Here is a 9,716-nt window from a genome sequence, read left to right on the forward strand (position 1 = left end):
TAAAAATGAAATTCAACCCAATTCCCTAAAAATATGGTTATCTAAATATGTTAAAATTTATTAGTATATTAGAATAAAATATAAGAAATATAATTTTAAGTAAAATGCATATGTCTTATTGATAAAAACATGCTATCATACAGAGCGATTTAATTATACTAAAATTAAATAATCTAAAAAAAAGTCAGAAATGATATCTAGCTGAAAAACAATATGATAGCAGATGATTTAGTAATATTCTGGTTTATAATTTTATGTTCTCCCAACCTTCTATGACTTTTTTTATACTTGTAAAACAATACCTTTTGCTGAGTTGCATTGAACTCACTAGTTTCTCCTACAGAACTCATAGAAACACAATGAAAACAAATGATTCGATCATAATTTCCACCACAGGCACAGAATTTTTATATCTATTTGAAAATCAAGAAGGTCTGATTAATGTCCAATGTAATCTGAAAAATTACAAATTTCTGTTTTACCGATTTTCCAAAGTTATTTCTATCTTACTCTGATTATATGTCTACATTCTCCCCTTTGTATTTGTGTCCCCATGTAACAAAATACATTGTTTTCTTTTTTAATATAAAAAAGGAGATGGAAGATTATTCTAACATAATTTTTTTTTTTTTTTGGAGAGGTTTTTGCTATAGGGTGTGTGTGTTCACCAGGAAGACAGAGACAGACAGAGAGACAGAAAGTGGGAAACCACCCCCCAGGGGAGATGGCTACGCTGCAATCCCTTCTCCTCCACTCTCCTCTCGGGATCTTGGGCACGCACGCACACGCGCCCAGTGTGAGTTTAAGCCACCGGGTCCGAGACTTGAACCGCGGTCGACTATAAGGGAGTCCAGCGACATAGTCATTATGCTAACTGCTGGTCCCTGTAACGTAATTTTGACAAAAAAAAAAAACAGCACATTGGTTAGGATCCTCATTAATAACAAAATTTTTCTTAACACCAGACTGTAATAGCACATCCTTTTAAAATTAGAGTCTCTTTTAAAGGTATATAAAATCATGTTCATTGTAAGCCACAAAAAAATTAACTTATTTATTCTTTATTCATTCCCAACTTTATATTGATTGCTGACTTAATGCCTATCCATAATTATCATCTAACCAATGCATTATGTGAATTAAAGAATGACTTTATGTACATTTTGAAATTAATATGCCCCAGTATATTGCATCTTATAATTTTGTTATCCAAACATACACTGGTTCTTATTTATGCTCATGTAATCACAATAGTTAATAAGAAAATATAAATTATAGAGCTTATTTTCCCCTAATGTAGCAGGATCTTATAATTAAGCCTAAATTGAAATTGGATATATATCCCTGGTGACCATTCACTAGATTCCCCATATCTTCTTGTATCTTCTTATTTGCATATAGCCTGACACAACTCCTAGGGAAATTATGAAAATTATATCGGTATGGTAGACCAAGAGGCAATTATTGCAAGACAAAAGGCACTCTAGTATCACTTAAAACACAATTACCCTAGCTAAAGAAGAATCTGGCATGAGGAGCTGGTCTAGGCCACAGAATTTAGCAACCAAGAGTTATTGTGCTTTGAGATGCATCAAGGTGATTACTACATCAATATATTCCAGAGAGATATTTTAATACCTTGTTTGTCCGCTGTAAGTTTGGAATGAGAAGTATGGCTGGCATTTAGGGAAAGAGACAATAAAGTATATGTAAACATAATGCTCTATTATTCCCTGTACTTTCTTTCCTGTCTGGTGAGTGGAGTGAAAAGGAGAAGCTTGGGGTAGTACAATAATGATAATGATGTTAAGATTGTGGATTGAGACCAGCCCCGTGACTTAGTGGTCGAGGGAGCTGGAGTCCACATGGCTGACGTGGTTTGAATCCCACCTCTGAGAGTTTAAAAGACCGCCTGTGTGCATGTAAGCCCAAAATCCCAACAGGGTTGAGAGATGGAGGAGAAGAGACTGCTGAGTGACCATGTCCCATGGTGGAATGCTCTCCATCTCCCTCTCTGTGCTTCTCTATCTTTCTCTGGTAAGCACACACCCTCTGGCAATTAGAATAATAATAATAATACAAATAAAAATGTAGAGACAACAAGAGACCCCAAGATTTCTAGTCTTTGTGCTATGTCAAGAATAGCAGTACTACAGACCACTGGAATGGGAAAATATGAGTTTTCTTAGTAAACGGAGTAAAGTATTATCAGGGTACAAAAATACATGCTTAGTTGAGCAACTATATAATAGATGTTGCAGTGATAATGATCTGCCTGGAAGAGAGGGGACAAAAGACAAGCAAGGACGGGAAAATTTGTTCTTATTTGTGCAAGAAGCAGAAAAGATTATTTTGTTGGTGCCATGTAATACCCTGGGCATACTCCGCATTGTGGCAAATAAAAAATTTTCAAATTGTGGGGCTAAGAAATTGTAATTCTGCATAAGCGGTCTGTAAGTGAAAGGTTTTTGGGAATGTACATTGATGTACTCTATGTGGTATATGGGAATTGGTGAAGCTCTAAGGCATTTTTTAAAGAATTATTTGTTTATTTACTATTATTTTTTAATTTGACTAGAGAGAAAGAGAGAGAGAGACAGAGAGAGAGAGAGAGAAAGTGAGAAAGCAAGCCACCAGGTCTGAGACATACTGTGGTCAGCCATGTGGGAGTTCAGTGCCTTAACTAACCACCATACCATCTGCTGGCCCCACAAAGGCATTTTTTTTTTAATGGAGAATTAAGGATTTATAGCATAATTTACAGTGTGCCATGTTGTAACAGAAAGTGAGAATAGAAACTTACAGTAAAAGAAGACTACGAGCATATACTACCAATGAAGATTAAAACGATTTCAGAAAGAAGCAATTTGTACATCGGTAGGATGAGGGATTAGAGGATGTTTTTCTTGAGTATTCTTCTCCAGAAGTGGCAATTATATCTCAGATGGAGGCAATAATTTAAAATATAAATCAATCTATGAAAACTGTTTAGCAAAAGCCTTGACCAAATAAAGTTTATTGAAACTTGTACTGAGTCTAGCTTATAAGAATAATGTCTGGCTCCAAGTACTAAGGAAGTCTGCTCCGAGACCCTCATGTAGTTAGAGTAGATATATCGGAGAAATTTAACCTTACTATTCACGGGTTTCTTTATTTTGACAAGGGGAATACTATGTTGAAAAACACCAACCTTGGTTTATAATAAATTGTTTATAATTTAACTTAATTTAATTTCTAAAATACGAAAATTCTTGTTATCTAAAATTGATCACATTTTTTATCTAAAATCTTAATTCCTTATAATTATGTAGAAATCATAAAAATGGTAATTTCTGGTAGTATTTATGAAATAAAGCATGTAAACATATTTTTTAAACTAAATTATATAAAAGTGCAGTTAAGAAAAATTGTTCATTGTTATATTTCCTAAAGGTGCTTACTTTTTCAGGTAAAATGTTTGAATTATGTAGCAGTGCTTTAAAATAATAGCTGATCATTATTAATTTCCTCTGGTATTTATTGTCACCATATTAATCATGATGAACTCATTTGGTATTAATGTGCATGTCATAACTAGTTCTTTGGGATTTCAACAGTGATTTCAGCAATGATTAATTGCACAATTATTTTAAAGGGTTACCAATTTTCTTAATGCCTCCTACCTGACAAAAGAGTTTGAGTTGCATTTTTGCAGGTATAGAGTAGAGCAGGTACATTTGTCTTCTATCCATGGAGTCAAAATTAATCCTTGTGTTTAAATCTCATGTGGCTATTTGAGCTCATTTATTGCTATTTTCACTCATAATCTCAATATGCCAACCTGATTAAAATACCATCTTTTAAAGATGAATCATTTAATACAGGTGACTATATTTTTAAAATAAAAGGGAGAAGGGATGTGAAGAAATAAATCATTAAAAAAAATTTAGTTCTCATCTAAAAAGTGGGGAAAACCTGAGAACTTAGGAGGATAATAACTAGGTTAAAACAGAAAAGAAAAAGTTACCAGTTTGAAATAGATCCTCTCTCAGAATTCACAAAACTTTCGGTGGATATAAGATGGATACTTTGAGACAGTCTTCAGTAGATTTGGGGGACTTAAAAGAATAAGGATGAGAGGTTTACTTGCATGACTTTTGCATCATGAGAAATTTTTGGAATTTAACTTTTATCAGACCCATTTGAATACATCTAAAATCACTATTTTAAATAACATAAATTAATTTTCTTATTAATTGTGCTACCCATTTTTTCTAGTTATTTTCTTTCCTACTAGACTTTTTTCCTCTAAAAATGGCAAACCTTTTCCAGTAGGTTCTAATTCCAAAGGAAATAAGTAAAAAGTAGTGTGTATGTAAATGCACCCCATATCTCTTGCATATGCTTTTATCTCTTCTCTCCCGCTGACCCTAACCCAAGCAATTACACACATGAAGAAACAAACTATTACACACATGAGAACACGATTTCTCCATATTTGAGTGTCATTCCTCAACTCTTGGTTATCTAATTTTCAAACTGAACTTTAAAATTTATTCCAATTTTGAAAGGATGATACTCCTTGCATTCAAATTATGAATTTTATTTTCTTTACATTATATTAGATAAAATTTTAACCTTTCATCATATAAGTTAGGGAATGATAAGTGAATTTTGGTCAGTAAATAAACACCATTATTTGGGTAGAATATTTTAGTAGAAAATTTTATTTGAATATACAGTGCCCGCATATAAACATGGTCTTTTGGTGAATGTTTCCATATCTTATTTATTTTAAAATTAACTGAAAAATATGCTTTAAATTTTCAGTGTTCAAGATAAGTGTGCTTTACATTTTGAAAAAATTAAATAAATGTATTGTACATATACTACAAATTATATTGAACATAATATACACAGTTTTATATGAAACATTTTTTAAAATACATTTTAGAAATTAAAGACATGAGAGACAATGTATTAGAAAGAGCAAGGCATGGTGAGGAAATGAGAAAAATGCATATTGCAATGATTATGACAGAATACTATGAAATGGGCCATCTTCCTCTCTCACCACACAAAAATAACACAAGCATATAATAGCAACCACATCAAAACAAACCATCTACAGATGGCTGACTAGAAGAAACTGGCATACTTCTTTTCAACAACAAAGAAACAAAATCAAAGAGTAGACATCTGATACCAATCCAGAGTGAAAGGAGAGTGCTTGAATGCACCAGGAATATGGCAGAGTTGCTGAGGTGCTTGGAGATTCGGGAGGACCAATGAAGAAGGGATAGAAACACTTCATAATTACTGTGTTGTTCCCTAGATGATTGAGGCTGAAAGACCAAGGTACTTCTTGCACAGTAGGAAAGATGAATAGCTATTCAATAGCCACCAGCAATACCCACTGATATCACAGTCCTGTGGGGTTTTCACTGCAGGATCCTGCAGTCCTTATGAACCTTGAGCTAATACAGAGAGCTGCTGGGGAGTCCACACTGCTGTGAGTTTATGAAGAGAAGGCCAATTTCATATTTTGACCTCTCCCAACCAGTGTGCTACTGCATAGCACCATCTCAGGCCCCTCACCCAAGCCCACGAAATCATGATTATCCAACTCCATTCAACTCGCTGGTGGTAGTTTTGCCTACCCAGTCTGGGTGGTCAGCACCCAGAAATATGCCACATGCCAACAGCAACCCTATTTACTCAGAAACAATCAAGACAGGATGGTAGCCCTGTCAGTCAATGCCTGTAAAAAGATTACAGAAGGAGGCTGGCACTCCACACTCAAGCTCCAGTTACATCCAGAGTCTTAGGAGTGACTTCACCCAGCAGGGAAACCACCCTGCCTTTAAATGAGTTTGGTTGCAGCTAGCAGACAAGCTTCAGAATTGCTTGTAGCCTAGGCTGTGTAGGTTCTCAGAGAAATCACTGCCATTGATACAGCTAAAGAAACAGCGTAGAGACTGTACAGCTCTGTACTCCTGGAATCAAAGCTAATGTGTCCCACCTCTCTGACATCCTAATATCCAAATTCACAAGAAGGTCTTGCAACAAAATGTACACTGAGAAAATGAATAAAGGCAGTGGTTCCACTAGGTGCACAAATAGCAACATGAAGACACATACACACACACGCACACACACGAAACATAGGAAAGCAAGGTAACCAAAACTCCAAAAGAACACAGTAATTCTCCAGTACAGATCCCAAAGAAAAGAAACCTTCAAACTGCCTAAAATGCAATTGAAGGGTTAGCAGGTGGCCTGGAGGTTAAGGTGCTGAGTCCCATGTGACTGACTTTGAGTGTGAGTTCTGGTCTCAGTAACTTGAAAATCATACTGGTGTTCATGTGCGTACATGCTCAAAACTCTAAGAAGAGACTGAAGAAGAAGGGATTGTGGGGTGGTCATCCCCTCTGTGGGGGGTGAATTCTCATTTCTCCCAGTTTTCATCCCTCTCTCTCTGTCTTCCTTGGTGAGTACACAGGCCTTATAACAAAAACTTAAAAAAAAAAAAAACACGCAATTCAAAACAATAATTAATACTACTAAGGAAGCTTGGCAGGATATAAGATATTGGAGAGGTTTTCACTATAGGGTATGTGGGCCTGTGCACTCGCCAGAAAGAGAGAGAGAGACAGAGACAGAGAGATAGAAAGTGAGAAATCACTCCCCACGGGCATGGCCATGCCACAATCCCTTCTCCTCCATTCTCCTCTTGGGATCTTGGGCACGCATGTACATGCACCCCATGTAAGTTTAAGCTCCTGGGTCTGGAATTCAACTACATGGGAGTCCAGAGACATAGCCATTATGCCAACTGCTGGTCCCTATGGGCACTATTTAATGAACAGATATTCCCATTAGGGGAGCCCCAGAAAATGAGGAAATAGGAAAAGTATAGAAAATCTATTTAATGGAATTATAGCAAAAAAAAAAAAAAAATCCCAAAGTCTTGAGAGAAGTATATATATGCAGATCTAGGAAATTCAAAGGTACCTAAATAAGCTCAGCATGGAAAGGTCTTATTATAGGTATAGCAGAGTTAAACTGTCCAAAGTCAAAGAAAAAGAGAATTCTAAAAAGAGCAAGAGAAAAATAACAAGTTACAATAAGAGAATCCCACTTGGACTTATGGTAGACTTCTTAGAAAAATTATAGTCCAAGAGAGAATAGGATAATATACTCAGTGTTTAAAGAGAAAAACTATCAGCCAACAATACTATATCCAGTAAAGTATCTTTCAGAAATTAAATAAAAATCCTGTTCTGGAAAACAAATAAAACAAAAAAAAAATGTACAAGAGACTTCATCAACATTAGACTGACCTTATAAGAAATGCTTAAGGGACTCCTATATATAGAAACAAAAGGACAAGAGCTACCAAATGAAATCACACGGAAGTACAAAGCTCTCTGGGAGGGATGATACACAAAGAAGGAAGAAAAAAGAACAAATCTTATCAATAGAGAAACCATAAAAAAAAAAAAGAAACAATAACAGAGTAAGAAAAAAAAAGGTATATAAAATAACTACAGAACAATTAACAAAATGACAGAAGATCTTTATTCATCAGTAATAACCTTGAATGTAAACAGATTTAGTTCCTGAATTAGAAGTTGATCTGGCTGAATGGGGAAAAAAAAAAAAAAAAAAAAAAAAACCTCACTTCACTGGTAATGACATCTAGACTGAAAATGAAGGGATATAAAAAGATAGTCCATACACATGGAAACCAAAAATGAGAAGTAGCTAAAAATTATATAAGATAAAGTAGACTGTACTTGCTAACTGCAGAAAGAGGCATAGAAGTTTATTACATAATACTAAAGACATCAGTTATTCAACAAGAAGATAATAGCCATTATATATACATTTACAAATATATTTGCACTCAACACTGGGTCACCCAAATACATAAAGCAAAGATTAGGGATCCTAAAGAGAGAAATAAGCATGAAAATAATAATAGTTGGAGACTTCGCTTTGCTCTCAGAAATGGACAGATCATCCAGACAGAATATTAGCAGAGATGTTGGATTTAAATAGCACTATAACACCAAATGGCTCTAATAGCCATCTACAGAATATTTCACCCAAGAGCTGCAAAATGCACATTCTTCTCACCATAAACAGAGTGTCCCAGGATAGACCATATGTAGGACATAAAAGAAGTCCTAAATATTTTGGGGAAAATAAATCATATTGACTGTCTTTCTAGATCACAATGAAATAAAATAAGAAATCAATAATGAGAGGAATTTGGGAAATACAGAAACACATAAAAACTAAACATGCTTCTCAGTGACCCCTGTGTCAATGAAGAAAATAAGAAAAATTTTAAGTCTTTAAACAAATAGAAATGAAAACACAACATACCAAAATCTGTGGTAAAAAGCAGTTCCAGCAAGTTTATAGAAATAGGCACCTACATCAAAAAACATAAATACTTCAAATAAACACAAAATGCACCTCAAGGAAGTAGAAAGTAAGAACAAACTAACCCAATATTCATAGAAGGAAAGAAATAATAAAGGTCAGAACATAAATTAATTGAGACAGACAAAACAAACCTTGATTCTTGGATGATAGACAAAATCGACAAACCATTAGCTAGACTTACAAAGTAAAAAAAAAGAGCTCTTTTTGTGCAGATCGCAGGCCTGCAAACATGGTGAACGTCCCTAAAACCCATTGGACCTTCTGTAAGAAGTGTGACAAGCACTAACCTTATAAAGTGACAATACAAAAAGGGCAAGGATTCTCTGTGTGCTCAGGGACAGCGGCGTTATGAGAGGAAGCAGAGTGGCTATGGTGGGCAGACTAAGCCTATTTTCTGGAAAATAGGTTGATAGATGGTTGTGCTGAGGCTGAATGTGTTGAGCCCAACTGCAGATCTAAGAGAACGCTGGCTATCAAGAGATGTAAGCATTGTGAACTGGGAGGAGATAAGAGGAGAAAGGATCAAGTGATCCAGTGCTAAGCCTCATCTTTTCTATTATGAAGACAACAAAATCTTGATGTGAATATTCACCTCATTTGATTACAGTTGATCTATTTGTGAGGGACTAAAGTAGTCAATAAAATTCCCCTTTTAGGGAAATTTGATTCATGTACATAAATAAATAAACAAGTAAAAAAGATAGAATAGCCAAATAAATGAAATTGGAAACAAAAGAGGCATTTCCACCAATACCGCAGAAATATGAAAGATCATTAGAGACTAGTATGAACAACTATACACTTACGTTTTGGAAAACCTAGAGGAGATGGGAAAATTCCTAGAAACATGCAGCCTAAGAAGATTGAACCAGGGAGAAATAGAAAATGCGATCAGGCCAATAACAAGTAATGAGATTGAATACGTAATCCAACAGTCTCCCTACAAAGAAAGCTCAGAGCACATGCCCTTTCTTTTCAATTCAAGAGCATTTTTTTAAAAAGAATCATACCCATACTTCTGAAACGATTCAAAAATACACTAGCAGAGAAAATCTTCCCAGACTCATTTAACAAGGTCAGAATTACTTCAATGACAAATCCAAAACAAGAAACAAACAACAATAAAGCTGTAGGCCAAGACCCTGGTGAACGTACATTCAACAATACTCAAATTCTAGCAAATAAAATCCAAGACGTTTATTTTAAAGTTTGCACCATAATCACTTATTCCAGAGACACAAGAATGAGTCAACAGCACAAACAGATCAGTAAATGCACAA

Source organism: Tupaia chinensis, unplaced genomic scaffold (genome assembly GCF_000334495.1).
Source record: "Tupaia chinensis unplaced genomic scaffold, TupChi_1.0 Scaffold000702_1, whole genome shotgun sequence".
Taxonomy (NCBI): Eukaryota; Metazoa; Chordata; class Mammalia; order Scandentia; family Tupaiidae; genus Tupaia; species Tupaia belangeri.